We start from the raw sequence: 18,346 nt of genomic DNA, 5'->3' as shown, positions 1-18,346 counted from the left end.
CTGCTTGTGCTTTCTCTGCCTTCAGCCGTGAATTGGCCCGTGTTGCAAACATCAACGTAACTCCTTCAGCATGAAAATCGTTGTATCCGCATGTGTTGTGAACAGGTCAGGTAAAATAGAGTGCAAACTCCCCCAGCCAATCCTAGCACAAAACAAGCATTTATAAATGCAATAGGACTTTTGTTTACGCGAGACCTATTGCATTGTAAATAAAAGTGCATGCCTCGAAGAAAGTAAGAATGGGAGTAAGAGGGGGTTGTGGTGGGCAGAGAAGCCACAAACTGTTGGAGGGAACGGGAGAGGCAGGGGAACAAAAACGTTTTGAAAGTAAAGGGGCCGATAGCTATGGAAGGAGAAAACTGACGACATGTCCATCAGGAGGTTGGATTAAGTTTCTGAAAACCAATCAGATTGCAGCATTTAGGATTTCAGACAATCACAAAGATAGGTGAAAAGTGGGTGGATCTTCCCCCGCTAAACTGTATACAGTTTGCCTAGCGGAGACCTAAAAACTGAATATTCTACATTCCTCCAGGAATGTAGCAGGAGCCAAGTGCAGGCCTGGTTCATTCCTGGACTGAGAGGCACTTCACTGTAGGCATTTGCCCCCCCACTGCTCCTGCCTGCTTCATCTGCTTCTTGTGAATCTCCAGGCCCTTCTCGAGCCTCTCCTGCCGTGGTGGCTCTCCTTTTCAGTGGTGGCTGTCTCTCTGGAATGCGTCGTCTTCCACAACGTCCTTGTTTTTGTCTCATTCTCCACGTTCTCCTCAGCCCTTCCCTTCCGGCGGTGCATCGACTTCCTGAACGAATGCCCAAAAAAGTCTGTCTTCTATCTTTATTCTCTTCTCTGCCTGCATCTGCTTTGTCTCTTCTCTGCTTCTTTTTTCTTTTGCTTACTTTGGCTTTCTTCTTTTGTTGTATGGCTTTCCGATTGTCCTACAGAAATGAGAAGAGCTCCTGGTCCTCAGGTAAGCCTGCCTTCCCTTACAAACACAAACTACTGCTACAACCTCAACTACTAGTACAAGTACAACACCAATTACTAATACAAAAAGTAGAATTAGAACTATTACTACTGATGAAGCAAGGTGAAGAACAAGATTTTGTTCAAACTTGTGAAGTTAATCTCCCATAACAGTTATTAAATTAATAAGCTCGTGGTGAAATTAGTAATCATCTTAGTTTAAGAATACATTCATCAATACACGCGGGGTAAACTAATGTGCTTTATGTTGCAAACGCAAAGAAAAAATAATAAACTAGCCTTGTCTATTCTCTTTGTCAGTATTAAATGCGGCTGTTTAACTAAACGCATGTGCTTATTTTGTGTGCTTATGTTATGTCTTTTCTGTGACGAAATCTCATGGAGTTCGTGCAGTTCCTAAAGGAAAAGTAATTATAATGCTGCCTGATTGTGCTTTTTGCTAGGTAACATAATTAACAGGATTAATTAGTAAAGGGGGTGGGTAACAGAATGGGTCTCAATTCTTTAATTAATTGATGTCTTGTGTTTGTTTAAGAATAGTTTCCAAAGTGAGGCCTAAAGGTGGTTCAGAAAACATGGCTGACAGAGCTGCAGACGCAAAAGCTTGTCCAAAGTGAAGTCTTTGCACATGCGTAGCTGTGAAGATTTTTACTGCACTGTCATCGTTAATTGAAAAAGCAGTTCTTTGGTTGAGTTGAACGTGCTCATGGAGAAAAGGCTCAAGTACAGAAACTTAAAGTGTCTGCCAAGGCTAGGAAGTAAATGTTCAAAACTCGAGGAAAAGTTACTTTCTTGAGGAAGCTGAAAGATGTGGAAATGAAAGACAATAGGGCTTATGTGAAGCCTGGACTTGGGCAAGAATCGGAGATGACCTAATGCATTTTATCATGGACTGACACGATCGATTTCTAAATGTCGTGGTGATACTAGAAAACGAACAGCTCACACACATTATGTGGAGAAAAAGGCGAGAGCGTAAGGGTAAGTAATCTCACGCTGACGATTGGCTTGCGGTGCTTCCAGGAGTGGGTCGAAAATTGCAAAAAACATAGTTGATGGACAGAATGTAGAACAAAGTCATACATTCACCCCAGTACAAGGATCTGGGCCTAAATCCATCGTTTTTTTGCACTCCACACCACCCTGGGTTAGACACTGGCTATATGCAAATCAGCTCTGACCCTGTGCATCATGGGACCAGTCCAGTCCGAACTACCAAGCCATGTCTTTCCCAGACCGTAATCAAGCATCCAAGGACCGGTTTCTGGCTATTATTGTTCTACATTCTGTCCATCAACTGTGTTTTTTGCAATTTTCACCCCGAGTGGGCTGGGTATGCTCAGACGTGAGTCCCAGGCTCTCCACACCACTTGAGTCAAGCTATCCAGGCTGATGAAGGCTGATAGCCAGAAACCGGTCCTTGGATGCTTGATTCCGGTCTGGGAAAGACATGGCTTGGTATTTCGGACTGGACTGTTCCCATGAGGCACAGGGTCAGAGCTGATTTGCATATAGCCAGTGTCTAACCCAGGGTGGTGTGGAGTGCAACAAAACGATGGATTTAGGCCCAGATCATTGTACTGGGGTGAATGTATGACATTGTTCTACATTCTGTCCATCAACTGTGTTTTTTGCAATTTTCACCCCGAGTGGGCTGGGTATGCTCAGACGTGAGTCCCAGGCTCTCCACACCACTGGAGTCAAGCTATCCAGGCTGATGAAGGCTGATAGCCAGAAACCGGTCCTTGGATGCTTGATTCCGGTCTGGGAAAGACATGGCTTGGTAGTTCGGACTGGACTGTTCCCATGAGGCACAGGGTCAGAGCTGATTTGCATATAGCCAGTGTCTAACCCAGGGTGGTGTGGAGCGCAAATAAATGATGGATTTAGGCCCAGATCATTGTACTGGGGTGAATGTATGACATTGTTCTACATTCTGTCCATCAACTGTGTTTTTTGCAATTTCCAGGAGTGGGTCGGCAAAGGAAATGACCCTGGAATGCAAACGTAGGACCACTGGTTTGAGAGGGACCTGTATGGGAAGAAACGCTTACCAGGGCGTAGTGTAGGTAGAGCAGCGTACTCACAGCAGTCTTGGTCAGGACCTGCGGGATACCTGTGTGCCGTCCTCCTACTCCGGGACCTGTTCACAGATTGCGTTCTGCTTTTATGGATGATTCAATTGCCAGCACCTGTGTAGGAATAGCAATGGAGGAGAGACTCGCCCGGTGGCATGAGCGCTGCGCATGCGTATGGCTGAGACAGTCTGGGAAGTTCGCGCATGCGCGGTATGCCCGCTGTGCAGGAGTTGTGTATGACGGCGGATGTTCACGCATGCGTGGTGAAGCCGTGTGTCTTGCTGGTTGTGCTGGAACTGGCTGGGCTCACATAAAGTGCGTGAGTCAAGCATGATGTGCCAAGTCAAATAGAATTAGTTACAGATGACGTTCAGACTAGAAAAGGGGGGGCATGCCGTGCTAGCTCATTGGCCACGAGTGCAGGTGCACTTGTGGCGTGACAGAAGTAAGAGGCTGATACAGTAGCGTCACTGGATGTTTTAATGATTAAGGGATTTTGGGTGTCTTCATGAAGCCCTCACCCACCAACCTAGTTGGTGGCATGCTTCATCATCGGGCCAACCCAGTGACACCTAATATGTCCCGGGTGTGCTTTGACGCCTGATTACAGCGGAGCAGGTATCTTACTGAGAGTACAGTGTGGTGAGAATGGTGAAGTGAGATTAAAACGGCTTGGCAGGAGTCCCAGTTCCCGAGGGCTAAATTCAATTTTAATAAGTGGGCTCCTGTCAGCGGTTAAAAACAAGGCAGGGTGGATGTGATGGTGGCGGATTACGACCTCCTACATCCGGTGTTGGTCAACATGTTTCAGCCAGTGCCTTCTTTTAATTCTGGCTTTCTTCAGGACCGATTATATGTGATGGTGCAAGTTAAAAATTAGTTAAAAATTACAGAGTGAAGTGAGTGTGATAGACTATGTGTCGCACTCACTAAGGTGCAATAGGTGTTAGAGGGGGGATTCCCTCCTCAAGCATACCTGGACATATAACATTTATGACAAAGACATGACATATAAGGAGAGTTTTAGCATGTTGCACAAGTCAAATACTATAAAATTGCCGTTTATAAGTGCTGCGTGTAGGGGATTAGAAGCGGCAAAGGTTATTCCCAGATATAGATCTGCTCGCTGGGTGGTGCCGTCTCTTATCAAATAAGGGAGGTATCCTGAAAACTCACACGTTTCACTGTGCTACCAATCTCCACTTCCTGTTCAAGTTCTGTCAAACTCATATGAGATAACAAAGGTTTACTTCAAGTAAGCTGTCAGATCTAGTTTCTTTAGCTTAGAATTTTCATTCAAAGTTTTGTAACAAATGACTATGATTTGAGTCTTGTTGCTTCCCACACAGGCATGCTCACGTGCACAGGAAACTCCCCACAAGTGCTTTAGCATGAACCTCAGAGACTGAGGCACTGGCAGACAAGGAGATTGAGCACAGAAATAACAGTCAGGAGCCTCCACCCAGCAGCGTAGCGTGGGTTGCCTGCACCCGGGGCTAGGCAACTATCCTTCCACTTTAGTTTTAAGAGATTAAAAAAATCTGCCCAAGAGAGGGCAGTTTATCACATGAAATAGGAATGTGTGTTTTTAGGTCGAGGACCGAAGGCTGCGCTTGCACAGTCTCCGGGAGGAGATTTAATGATTTCTAGTATGGGGGCTTGAACCCGCCTCTCTCCTCCATTGGCTGGCTTCCTAAACAGAGGCCAGCCATTGGAGGAGAGGGGCATCACTCAGTTCAAGCCCGTCTCTTTCGGATTCGGGGGCGTGTTTTTTGCGTTCTTTTGCCCTGTGACGTCATCCGTCACTCAGAACGCCAAAAACACGCCCCGATTCCGAAATATTCAGAGCTTTGCGGCCGCCATTTTGCTGCTTGTTAAGATGAGGTCGCCCGCTCCCACTGTCCTCGTTCCCGCCCCCTCCCACTGTCTGTGTCCTCGTTCCCGTCGTATCCCGCCCCCCTCCCCCTCCCGCTGTCCGTCTCTTCGTTCCCGTTGTATCCCGCCCCCTCCCGCTGTCCGTGTCCTCGTTCCCGTTGTATCCCGCCCCCCTCCCGCTGTCCGTGTCTTTGTTCCCGCCCCCCTCCTGCTGTCTCCGGATCGCCACCTGCGCCGCCATGACCCGCTGCCGCTCCACCACCAGCAGGCAGTTAGCGCACTGACAGTCCCACCAGCGGCTGAAGTGCTTGTGCCCCTTCAGGCAGGACACCACCCCGTGGTTGCGGCAGCGCGCGCACTTGGGGGTGCGGCTCAGCTTCCTCTGCTCCTCGCAGCCCTTGTCGGTGCCCGTCGGGGTGCCCTGTGCCGGGGGGAGAGACCCCGGCGGCACCTCCTCCTCGCGGGTGTCCCCGGCCGGCGGGGGGCTGAGGCTTGGGGGCGCGTCGCTCTCCTCGTCCTGCTCCAGGCTCTCCACGTCGATCTCCGAGTCCCTGGCAGCCGCCTGCAGCTCGTACATGGCGCCCCTCCACTGAGCAGGCCTCTCTGCTGAGACTAATGAAGCAACATAAGCAGTAAGTAACTTTCTTACCTTTCTTCAATTCCCAACATACTGATACGCAAGAAATACTGGAAGGAATATGGAAATGCCTATGCATTGTGTGCATGGTCAAACTGGGCATCTACTTTGCCTTGGCACCTCGAGAATAGCGCATAAAAAAAGAAATTCCAAGCTGGCCATGTAGCTAACTGATCTCAGAAATAGCAATAGGAAAGGGAACAGTCCTGGATCCCAGGGATCTTGTAGCACCACATTTGCTCCATATAACGTATTATTGGACCACATTTATTTTCACTTTCATGATATAATCGGTTCATTTATCTGAAGCGAGAGAGAGGGAGGGAGGTACTTGCATTTATATCACGCCTTCCACATCTACACAACATCTAATATCACATCCTCTTTCCAGCACTACGTGTCTGTGTCCCCTCACCCGAGTACACAGGACCGCACGCGCGGGGCCTGTGGAGAGGTGGCTCGCATTACTTCCAAAAGCTGGAAAATTCAAACTTTGCTTTCAAAGACACAGTGCTGAACCCGCTTCGTTTGCAGCATCGTATTATGTTATTTCACAGAGTGGATATCAGGCCCCATTCACGGTTAGGAATTAGAAATGCGTAAACCTCCTTGTGTTTTCACTTCTGGCGTAGCGCCTACCAGGCCCGAATGGCTTCAAGGTGCTCTATGCTTGCAAACCCGCGTCATGAACCCTTCTCTGTGAGCAAGACCCGGGCGTTACAGGCCCTTCAGCCCTCTTTGTGCAATTACGTGCTTGAATTTCTGTACATAATCAGATACTGCCAGGCTTGGGGGGTGGGGGGCGGCGGGGGGATGCTGGTTTGAGTGATTCTGCAGTGAAATCGCCGGATTAGCGCCCGATTGAGATGTCTGTTTATGAGATATTACAAAATTAATTATCACATTTCTCTGCTAACTCGATATTCAGTTCATTTATCTGAAGCGAGAGAGAGGGAGGGAGGTACTTGCATTTATATCACGCCTTCCACATCTACACAACATCTAATATCACATCCTCTTTCCAGCACTACGTGTCTGTGTCCCCTCACCCGAGTACACAGGACCGCACGCGCGGGGCCTGTGGAGAGGTGGCTCGCATTATTTCCAAAAGCTGTAAAATTCAAACTTTGCTTTCAAAGACACCGTGCTGAACCCGCTTCGTTTGCAGCATCGAATTATGTTATTTCACAGAGTGGATATCAGGCCCCATTCACGGTTAGGAATAAGAAATGCGTAAATCTCCTTGTGTTTTCACTGTTGGCGTAGCGCCTACCAGGCCCGAATGGCTTCAAGGTGCTCTATGCTCGCAAACCTGCGTCATGAACCCTTCTCTGTGAGCAAGACCCGGGCGTTACAGGCCCTTCGGCCCTTTTTGTGCAATTACGTGCTTGAATTTCTGTACATAATCAGATACTGCCAGGCTTGGAGGGTAGGGGGTGGCAGGGGGATGCGGGTTTGAGTGATTCCGCAGTGAAATCGCCGGATTAGCGCCTGATTGAGATGTCTGTTCATGAGATATTACAAAATTAATTATCACAGCTCTCTGCTAACTCGATATGAAGTAACACAGATGGGATTTTATGAGCCCAGGGCTCTCATGTTTACTTATGATAATTTCTGGGGGAATTAGCATGTCATCAGCCCAGTAATCTGCTCTTTCTTCCCCCTGCGACGAGGATTCCTCGCTGCTGTCAGAAAAAAACCTCCAGGGCGCAGGGCCCACACACCGCCAAGACAAGGCTCGGGAATAAAACTTCAAGATTTCAAGAAAGTGCCATATTCCGCAATTGTTTTTTTCCCAAAATGGCGCCAGGTTTGAATTCTTGACTAAGCGTCTTTCCGTTCTGAAGGGGCACCCACTGGCTCTGCTCCTGAAGTCAGGCACATTTTGTACGCCATGTTTGTTCTCCAGTCCTTTAGCGGTTGGGTAAACTTTTCCAAAATGTGCTTTGGGCACGAAACTCCCCGAGTGTGCACCCCGCATACTGACAGCTTCTGTGCCGGAGCCAGCCCACAGTCCCCGAAAACTCACATTGCACTGGAACTAGAACCATTTAAGCATGACACTTCAAAACGTTAAACGTTAAATCTCGGAAGTCTGTAGGATTTGCTACTCTGAAACCGCCAAGCTTTGGCAGGTGAAATATAATTTTGGTCCGCAGCGCACGCACAGGGATCCCTGGATCCCACTGCCCTCGGACACCCCTCTATCCCATGGGCGACCCTGCGGGGGTCGCCTTGAGCCTGCCGCCCCCATGCCAGTTGGGTCATGATCACATTGCCCTCGCTTTCTGCCGCAAGAGATTGTGTGTTCGGCCAACAGCCCGGTGCTGCTTTCCTGCACCCCGCGCCGCCCTCGGACCCCGCGCGCCAGGCCCAGCGGCTCCCCATCAAGGTGCTGAAAATGCTGACGGCTCGGAGCGGACACATCCTGCACCCTGAATACCGGCAGCCCCTGCCCTCCACGCCCGTCAGTCCTATTGAGGTAAGAGCCTTGGCTGTGCTTGCTCCCCTGCCCCCTGGCTGTGCTTGCTCTCCTGCCCCTGGCTGTGCTTGCTCCCCTGCCCCCTGGCTGTGCATGCTCCCTGCCCCCTGGCTGTGCTTGCTCCCCTGCCCCCTGGCTGTGCTTGCTCCCCCGCCCCCTGGCTGTGCTTGCTCTCCTGCCCCCTGGCTGTGCTTGCTCTTCTGCCCCCTGGCTGTGCTTGCTCTCCTGCCCCCTGGCTGTGCTTGCTCTCCTGCCCCCTGGCTGTGCTTGCTCCCCTGCCCCCTGGCTGTGCTTACTCCCCTGCCCCCTGGCTGTGCTTGCTCCCCTGCCTGTGCTTGCTCTCCTGCCCCCTGCCCATGCTTGCTCTCCTGCCCCCTGGCTGTGCTTGCTCCCCTGCCCCCTGGCTGTTCTTGCTCCCATGCCCCCTGGCTGTGCTTGCTCCCCTGTCCCCTGGCTGTGCTTGCTCCCCTGCCCCCTGGCCGTGCTTGCTCGCCTGCCCCCTGGCTGTGCTTGCTCTCCTGCCCCCTGGCTGTGCTTTCTCCCCTGCCCACTGGCTGTGCTTGCCCCCTGCCTGTGCCTGCTCCCCTGCCCCCTGGCTGTGTCATCAGCCGGGAGTATTTAAACTGGCCCGTTGAAGCTATTCGTCCCCCATCCTTCCTGCCGTGACGTCTTGGCTCTTGCAGACCTGCTGACAGTCTTATACCGGTAAGCCTACTTAGGGAACATGTTGCTTTGTTTTGCTTGATGCCTGGATTTTCTAGTCTTTGATGAATTGTGTCGGGTATAATGTCTCTTGCATGAGGGCTACCATGTGTATGTATTTCCAAGGGGGAGATGGGCTATACTTTTACTCAGGAACACTGCCTTGATTTCATACTTGATGGGTGAGACTCGAGGCTTAATGAGGAGGGCCTAGCCATATGGTCATTACATATATCTATCAGTGATGGCATTATGCCTTTAGTTAGCAGAAGCTTGGATCATAAGTGGCTCTGTCTGTGTGTGGCTCTGTCTGTGTGTGGCTCTGTCTGTGTGTGGCTCTGTCTGTGTGTGGCTGTGTGTGCGTGGCTCTGTGTGTGTGTGTGGCTCTGTGTGTGTGTGTGGCTCTGTGTGGATAGCTTTTTTTGTAGGTGGCTCTATGTGTGGGTGGCTCTGTCTGTGTGAGGGTGGCTCTGTGTAGGTGGCTCTATGTGAATGACTCTGTGTGGGTGGCTCTGTGGGTGGCTCTTTATGTGTGTGTGGGTGGCTTTGTGCGTGTGGCTCTGTGTGGGTGTAAATGCAATAGGTCATGCATTTGCGAGCGATTAAGCTATTGGCATTGTAAATGACAATGCCATTTATTTAACGATTAAACTATTGGCATTGTAAATGACAATGCCATTTATTTATGATTTTAAAAAAAAATAGTCAAGAGCAATGCCAATAGCTCTACCTTTAATAATGCCGAGACCATTGCATTGTAAATGCTTGTTCTGCTATGATTCTATCTGCACATGAGATGCAATACCCATTTTTTAAAGAACTTCTGTGGGGTGCTACAAGCTAATCTACATAATTGCTATTACTGATTGGCTAACCTTTTCATAAAAATAGTTTCATGTGTTCCCTTTTACATAACTTTGGATCCCCTCCCACCCCATGTTTTTGGGTGCTTTTGTGCATAGACCTGTGATGTATAGAAAATATTTAATGGTTCCCTGTAAAATATGGGTGACCACAGCCCCTGCACAACTCCGCAGAGCTCCCTACCATGGGGCTTCATAATAATAATATTCCAGAATTCAGCCTCCCCGATCACGGCGAACTGCGTACTGCTAGGGGGCATAAATGGATAAGTGGCATACCGCCATCCAAAGAAAATCCCTCTTTGCCATGCTGATATCTGCACGGATTGTTTTTATGTATCAGATGAGTCACTCGTCATGCCATAAGAAACTGAGTATCAAGAAGAAAAATTCACCCACACCTCCAATAGTTTAGATCCGATTCCCGATCGAAGGAGATAAACAAAAATTACTATGCTTATCTTGGCAACAACTTTTGCCTCTTTATTTTTTAATTTTGTAGAAAGGGATACTTGTGTTCTGCATAACGGAGTATCAAACAGATTTGTTCTACCGTCACACGCAAAACGTTATAATTCGGAATTAGCTTCCTGCTCGACAAGTAAAGACTGACCGTGTTGGAAATAGAACACATTCTTCATTAGAATACAGCCATGCACCGCAAATTGAAAATGAAGAATTGAGAGTGCCGTTTTGCCAATGGATTGAAGTGTCTGCCGTCCGTTAAGATTTGGTATCTCATTGCAGATTGGCAGCCACTGCGTATAAACATAATTTCAAAGCCACGAACACACTTTGATAGTTTACAGTTTCTAAAGACTAACCCAGCCCTGATGAGAGTTTGGCAACCCATAGAGCCATAACTCGAAACGCGTCGGCTAAGTGGGATCAAATTCTTCGTAAGATCTTTGAAACACCTAGAGTTCTTGAATTAATTGCTCTCTGGGTGTAGAAATTGTTGTAGAGTTGTTTGATTCCATCTACAATTCCAGATTGAGGACATGGACATAAACTGTTTATAATTTCATGATATTGAGTATATGTGCATATAAACTGTTTTTCTGACATGTTGAATGTTATGTAATATATTTTATGTATTGGACCTCACCGTATGTGTGAAATGTATTGTAAATATGTGTTGAGAGTCATGTACAGCACAATATAATTTGGTTATTATTCATTTTTTTGTATCAATGTGACACTTTGTGTAGTAGATAATGTGTTCTTATGTTGGTTAAAAAGTATCCCTTTCTACAAAATTAAAAAATAAAGAGGCAAAAGTTGTTGCCAAGATAAGCATAGTAATTTTTGTTTATCTCCTTCGATCAGGAATCGGATCTAAACTATTGGAGGTGTGGGTGAATTTTTCTTCTTGATATTAAGGCCTTACCCCCCACTATCCCTCTGGGCCAAACCCCCCCCTTTTCTTGCCTACTATAGGAAACTGAGTAGCATGGGCTAATCTTACAGGTATTTTGTATCAATTGGGGTCTAGTTATCTTGTCTCATTTCCTTTGGGGTTTAGAAATGCTTTCTCTATTGGGTCTATATAGTACGAAAACAAAAATGTTCATTCCTTTTAAAATGCATTCTTGATCTTGGTTTTTTTTCAGTGGTAGTATGCACCCAGAGCCCCTCGTCAGTAGGGTGACCAGAATTTTAAAGCAAAAAACAGGACCATTTCACAAAAATAGAAGGACTATAATTTTACGTCAAGTGAGCACACAGAATGACAGTGCTCCTCAGCGAAAAATTACAAAACAGGCAGAAAGAACATACATAAGATGCTATTTTTAAACCCAGTAGCTTGCCTGTGAATTAAATTGCTTTCTTGGAACAACTGCTAACTATCCCCACTTTGTAAAACATAAAAAATCACCTCCCCCAGTTTTTAGTCGACCCTTTCCAAAAACTGGGACATGAGCTAAATTTCTAGAAATCTGCCCGGCCAGCTGGTGAAAAACGGAGGCCATCCTGGCAAATCCGGGACACCTGGTCACCCTACTCATCAGGGGCACTTTGAGTTGAGAGGCTGGATCTGACTATTGCGGGTAAGGTTGGCTTCTTTTCTTGATCTTTATCACTTGACACCATGCTGACACCACCTATGAGGAAGTATTTTGTATTCACGTGGGATGACGGTGGCACTCACTATTGACAGGTGGATGTGATAAGATTACAGCAAGTTTTGTTGTTATGAAACCAAGATGCTTTGACTGTATTCTATTCCCCTACAGGTCTTGGAGAAGTGGATTTCCCTAAAAGATTGGATGCCCACTTTTTGTATGTTTGTAATTGTTTTGGGCACTGATTATTATTACAACAATGCATAGCTGAAGTGATTGAGTAGAGGTCCTGATAAATGCTCCCACACCTTAGATAAGGGTAATTTGAGGACAGAAACATGTTGACTGAAAACCACAATCTCACGGTTGAGAAAACCCATCCCTGATCATTCGCTTTTGAGTATTTTAAATCAATGAAGATTAACGTCTGTTGTGGAGTTAGGTATGATTCACTTTTTGTTCACTGTTTCACTTTAGTATTTTCACGTTCTGGACTACCCTCCCAGACTACCAACTCACATAGGGTTACATTAAAACATCCGAAGAGCTCCTCCAAATTTCTTTAGGAGTTGTATCCCAAATCACAATTTTTTGTTGTAGTGCGAGGAGAAAACCTATTATGAAGCATGCCACCACTGGTGGGTGAGGGTTTTCACCCCAATTAGGAAATATCACTTCACATTTTAGGTTTTATACCATACTTAGTTTTTCATCTAGACCCAGGTACTTTGCTGATTTTTTTACTTTTGTTCTAGGAGAGAATACCCACTGGTTTTAAAATCTCTCTTGGCCGTTTTTGTGTGTTTGAATTGTATGCAAGGGTGTAACCAGTACATGGAAAAGGCATGTTATAGTTAATATAGTGTGGCAAGTGAGGTGACAAGACTGTGCTGGAAGGTGCACATCTTATAATAATTAGAAGGAGGAGCATAACATTTAAATTTAAGTTCTAATTATTACTTTACCATTTTTAATGTCTGTGTATTTGAAGTTAGGTTTGTATGGAAAGAATAACGTGTTTCTAACTATAAATTATCCATAGCATTTCTTTTTAAATTTTTTATTGATGTTTTTTATTTTTTTAATAAAAATGTGTTTGAAATCACAGTGTGGGGTGCCATTCATTGGAGTGACGTAAAGTGGCATGTTGTACAGAACAATGAAGGAGAGGGTTGTAGAGTCTAATGTCACAGGGTATTGTGGAGTGAAATAGAGCGAAGTCAAGCGAGTGGAGTGACATACCGTTTATTGGAGTAAAGTGGAGAGGCATTGTGTGTTGTATAGTGAAGTGGAGTATCGCAGAGTGGAGCAGTGTTTTGTAAAGTGTAGTGGTGTTTCAAACAGTAGAGTCAAGCTTTGTACAGCGTAGTGCTGTCCACAGGAATGTCGTAAAATGGAGTGTGGTGGAGTGGAGTTCACAGAGTAGGGTGTTGTAGAGAGTCATAGAGTATAGGAGAGTGTTGTAGAATGTAGTGGCATAGAGTGGAGTTTAGCTGAGTAGATTGTCATACAGCTCAGTGTTTGCAGAGTGCAGTGTCATACAGCAGAGCGACATAGAGTCTCGTACAGTTTAGTGTCATACAGTGGAGTGTAATTTTTTTGTGAAAACACAGTGAATGGTAGAGTGGTGAGTTATAGGTGGTGTTGTCTGGTTAGTGAACTGAAAAGAGTTCGTAATGAGGTGCACTACTTATAATAATTTGAAGGTGGTGGATACATTGCAAAGAAAAGCTATAACTATATCCTTAAAATTTTTAAAGTCAGTGTAGTGTAAGTTTGGTTTGTATACACAAAAAATCCTAACTATAACTAAGCTTTAACCTTTGTTTTTTTAATTGAATTTCAATGTATTTTTTAATGTTGAATAAAAATGTATTTCAAATCATAGAGTCCAGTGTTGTCAAGTGTTGTGTGGAGTCTCGTAGAGTACAGTAGAAGAGAATGTTGTAGAGTATATTCGATTTATTTTAAATCCACTTACTCCATTGATTGACCACGCTACATTCCCGGTGCCACTAGGGGTATTTGGGGCTTATTTAAACTCTGGGAAGTCTGCGCTCGATCTTCCAGCCTGCCCGCCCCGGTCCGACTCGGTAACTAGTACCGTTGAGCGGAGGGCGGAACACGAAGAGCCAGACACTTCCGCCTACACGAGCGGTTAGCGCTCTAGCTCTCCGACAGGAAGGGCTATTTAGCCCTCTCGTCGCTCTGAGCGCACAGCGGTCGCGTGCAGGGGAGCGCCTAAGGACGCGCCTAAGACAAGCCTAAGAGAAGCCAGTCTGCGCCCGTCCGCAACAGGACGGGGCCAGGGGCCATGGCTTTTATATCTGCTGATCCAGGCTGTCTTTCTAGTGCCTGGGTGAGTTACTCTCCACAGGCTCTCTTAGGTGGGCTGTATAAGGGAGGTGGAATCCCTCCCGGAGGGCCCGTTCTCCTGTCGTTACTGTCATTTTTAGGCACAACACGAGGAGCATGCTTTCTACCATCAAGCATTGGCAAGGGGGTTGGGCCCTAACACACAACTAGGAGGAAAGAATTTGCTTTGCAATATTAGATCACTGCCCAAGCATTACATAGAGGTTTGGGACCTCATCTCATCATTACAACCTAACCTATGTTTCTTAACAGAAACATGGCTGAAACCCCACTCGGTCCCAACTATCACCTTAGGGATCCCTGACGGATACAAAATAGTCAGACTACACCGCCCCATCAAGACAGGAGGTGGTATAGCTATTGTATATAGGCGTGATATAGCTATCTCTATACTAGACCAATGCTGTACCCCAGATCTGGAACTGCTGATTTTCAAGATCAATACCTCCACTAAGGCCAGCCGAAAAGGGGCTCTGGTGTACTGCCCCCCCCCCCGGCCCTTGTGCGAATTTTTCTATTTCTCTTGTGGAGGCCCCCCATGTGAATTTATTGGCGGATCTTTCATTATTGGGTCTTACTCAGGTTAACATCGGCCCTACACATCAGGCAGGGCATACCTTGGACCTAATCTTTTCTAATTCTCCCACAATCAACTGCCTTCCTCGTAGGCAGGTATCTGGACTGATCACTTTATTTTGGAATTTTATACACTTAACTTTTGCAACCCCCCCCCATTATTGGGGCTACCCACCAGGCGGAAACAATAGCATAAAATGACCCAGGAGGTCTTCAAGGAGAGGTTCGTAGAGCCCTACATCTTTCCAGCGGAGGGGATTGAGGTGGCTCTCACCAAATATGAACGAGCAATCCATATAGCGGTAGATACCATCGCTCCTCTGAAACTGTTTAAACAACGACCTGCACATAAGCAGGAAGTATGGTTCTCTGAGCATTTATGGTCCTTAAAACAAGCCTCTAGGAAGCTTGAAAAGGTATGGAGAACATCCCATCTGGATGATGATAAGAACTGCTACTGGAGGGCCCTAAACATCTACCATAAAGCTATCAGAGCAGCTCGCAAGAATTACATTGCGTCCCAACTTTCTGCAGCCGGTAACGCTCCGAAGGTCCTGTATCAGATCTTGCAGTCCTTTGTTAAACCAGTAGCCTGCGAGAGCTTGGACTCATCATCACAGCAACTATGTGATGAAATCTCCCACTTCTTCACTAAGAAGATAGACAGGATATATGAGAAAATTACCAACTCTAATCTATCTATAAGCCGGCCTGTAGTACTGTCCCAGGCTGTGGAAGCAGTCAATTCTGCGGTCCTCACCATGTTCCCTCCCATCTCCTTAAAAAAGGTAGAAAGCCTAATGAGCCAAATTAAGAGTGGCAGTCCATCTGATCTTATCCCAGCCAGAATAATGCCGGTGGTTGGCAGCACGCTCGGCCTGGGATCCAGCGCCTAGTCAATCTCTCGCTGGCTGAAGGCCGAGTCCCTCTGGAGTGGAAAAAGGCACTGGTGAGACCCATACAGAAAAACTCCTCAACTCCGTGGACGGATTTGTCCAACCTCAGGCCAATATCCCTGCTTCCATTCTTGGGAAAACTCACAGAGAAGCATGTGAACAAACATCTTTCAAACTTTATCGAACAGTCAGGTAGCTTGGTTTTAGACCGAATTACAGCACCGAGTCTGCATTGCTGTCAGTCATGGACGATCTTTACATGTACCAGGACAGGGGTTACTCCATGGTTCTGGTACTGTTAGCCTTATCGGCTGCGTTCGATACTGTATCCCATAACATCCTGCTTAGACGGCTTGCTGAGATCTGCCTTGAGAGCATGGCACTGGCTTGGGTGAGGAGTTTCCTATCCGATCGCACCCAATGTGTCAACATGGGCGCGTTCCGTTTGGCGGAGGTAGAGATCACAAAGGGGGTGCCACAGGGCTCTTGTTTGAGCCCTACTCTTTTAAATATCTATGTGGCCCCCCTGGCTAGGATCATGAGAGCTTTTGGTTTCATCCCTGTGTCATACGCGGCATGAAGACAGTCGCCCAGTGGATGTCCTCGAACTTCCTACAATGTAATGTGGGTAAGACTGAGGTCATGCTCTTTGGGGAGGCCAAAATCCTATGGACCCCCGATTGGTGGCCACAAGATCTAGGCCCGGTTCCTGCCCCTAAACAGGCTGTGAAGAACCTGGGGGTACGTTTGGATCAGGAGCTATCCCTAAAACAGCATGGAAACAACACTGTGGGTTCCTGCTTCCATGTTATAGGTCTGCTCCGCAAAGTGTTCCCCTTACTTCCTGACTTTACCAGAAAGACCTTGGTACAGGCCCTCATACTTAGCCGTCTTGACTACTTGAACGGGCTGCTGGCATCAGCCAACGAGGGAATATTAGCAAAACTCCAAGTAGTACAAAACACTGCTGCTAGGCTGGTCCTGAATGCCCCTCCTAGATCTCCGTCAAGTCCCCTTTTGGACAAACTGCACTGGCTATCAGTTCGCCAAAGGGTAAAATGTAAGACCTGTTGTGTAATTCACAAAAGTCTACATGGACTAGGACCTTCCTATCTGACAGATAAATTTGTACCATACAATCCCTCCCGCTCCCTCAGGTCGAGCAACCAACTTCTCCTTCGAGTGCCTAGGGTAAAAAAGGCAAGACAGGGCGGCAAAGCTCTGTCAGTGGTTGGCCCCACATTATGGAACAAGCTCCCCTTGATGCTTAGGCAATGCCCAGAACACCTGATTTTCAGGAAAAAGCTGAAAACCTTCCTGTTCCAGAACTAGCTCACATCTTAATTGCTTGCTCTCCTAAATTGTTGTTTCTGGTGTATTTTTTGCGCAGAGATACTCCTCCGGGAGTTGATTCAAGCGCGGTATAAACCCATAAATAAATAAATAAATATTGTTGTAGAGTGAATTATTGTACATTGGAATGAAGTGAAGTGGAGTGGTGTATCGTACAGTGCAGAAAAGTGTAATATAGTGTAGTAGAGAGTTGTATAGTGGAGTCAAGTATCGTAGACTGGAGCGGCAGACTGTACAGTGGACTGACATGTCATACAGTAGAGTAGGATGTCATAGATTGTCAAAGAGTAGAGTAGAATGTTTCAGAATGGAGTAGGGTGAAGTAGAGTGTTGTAAAGTGGAGTATCATCGAGTGGAATGTTGTAGAGTATAGTGGAGAAGCGTATCCTCGAGTGGCTTGCTGTGTCATATAGTGGAGTGTTCTATCTTAGAGGTGAGTGGAGTGGCATGTCTTCGAGTGTCATACAGTGGTGTAGAGTGGATGGGCATAGAGTGGAGTAGAGTGTCACAGAGTGTAGTACAGTGTTGTGGAGTGGAGTTGCATGCAGTGAAGTAGAGTGGAGCGGTGTAGGGCAGAGTATGGTACAGTGTCGCAGAGCAGGATAAAGTGGAGTACACTGGAGTGAGGGAGTATAGAGTGGAGTGGCAGACTATAGGGGTGTGGAGTGCAGTAGAGGGGAGTGGTTTAGCATGCAGTCGAGTTAAGTGTCATGAATTGGAGTACCAGGTTGTACAGTAGGATATAGTGGTGTGTTGTAAAGTATTGGAATGTGTTGTAGACTACAGTAGTGTTGCATGAAGTCTAGTTGAATTTTGGAGAGTGGAGTGATGTGCAGTACAGTACAGTGTTGCACAGTGTGGTAAAGTGAATTGACATACAGTGCTATGAAGTACAACAGCACATAGAGTGGCATAGGGTGTAGTTGCTTAGAGTACAGTAGTGTGTTAAAAAGTGGAGCGGCATGGAGTGTATTGTTGTAGTGTAGAATAGAGTGAGGTAAAGACTTGTACAGTGGAGTAAAGCTGACTGAGAAGGCGTAACATAGTGTGGAGTAAAGTATAATAGAGGTTATTGGTGTGTTGTAGAGTGGAGTTGCACGGAGTGTAGGTAGTAAACTGTTATAATTTGGAGTGGCGTCTAGTAGAGTGGAGTGCTGTGTCTTAGAGTATAGAAAAGTGTTGTATAGTGTAGCGTAGATTGTAACTGTATACAGTGAAATAGCATACAGTGGACTGTTTTACTGTTGATTGGTATACAGTGGAATAGCATGGAGTTGGGTGGCATACTGTGGAATGGCATGGAGTTGAATAACATATAGTGGACTAGCGTATAGTGGAGTGGCGTACACTGAAATGGCATATAATATAAAAGCTTAGAGTGAACAGGCACTGAGTGAACTTGTGTACAGTGTAATGACGTAAAGTGGAGTATTGTACAGTGGAGTGGCGTAAAG

This window comes from Lissotriton helveticus, chromosome 9 (assembly GCF_964261635.1).
Source record: "Lissotriton helveticus chromosome 9, aLisHel1.1, whole genome shotgun sequence".
NCBI classification, from domain to species: Eukaryota; Metazoa; Chordata; class Amphibia; order Caudata; family Salamandridae; genus Lissotriton; species Lissotriton helveticus.
The sequence above is the reverse complement of the archived record's forward strand: the minus strand, read 5'-3'. Positions refer to the sequence as shown.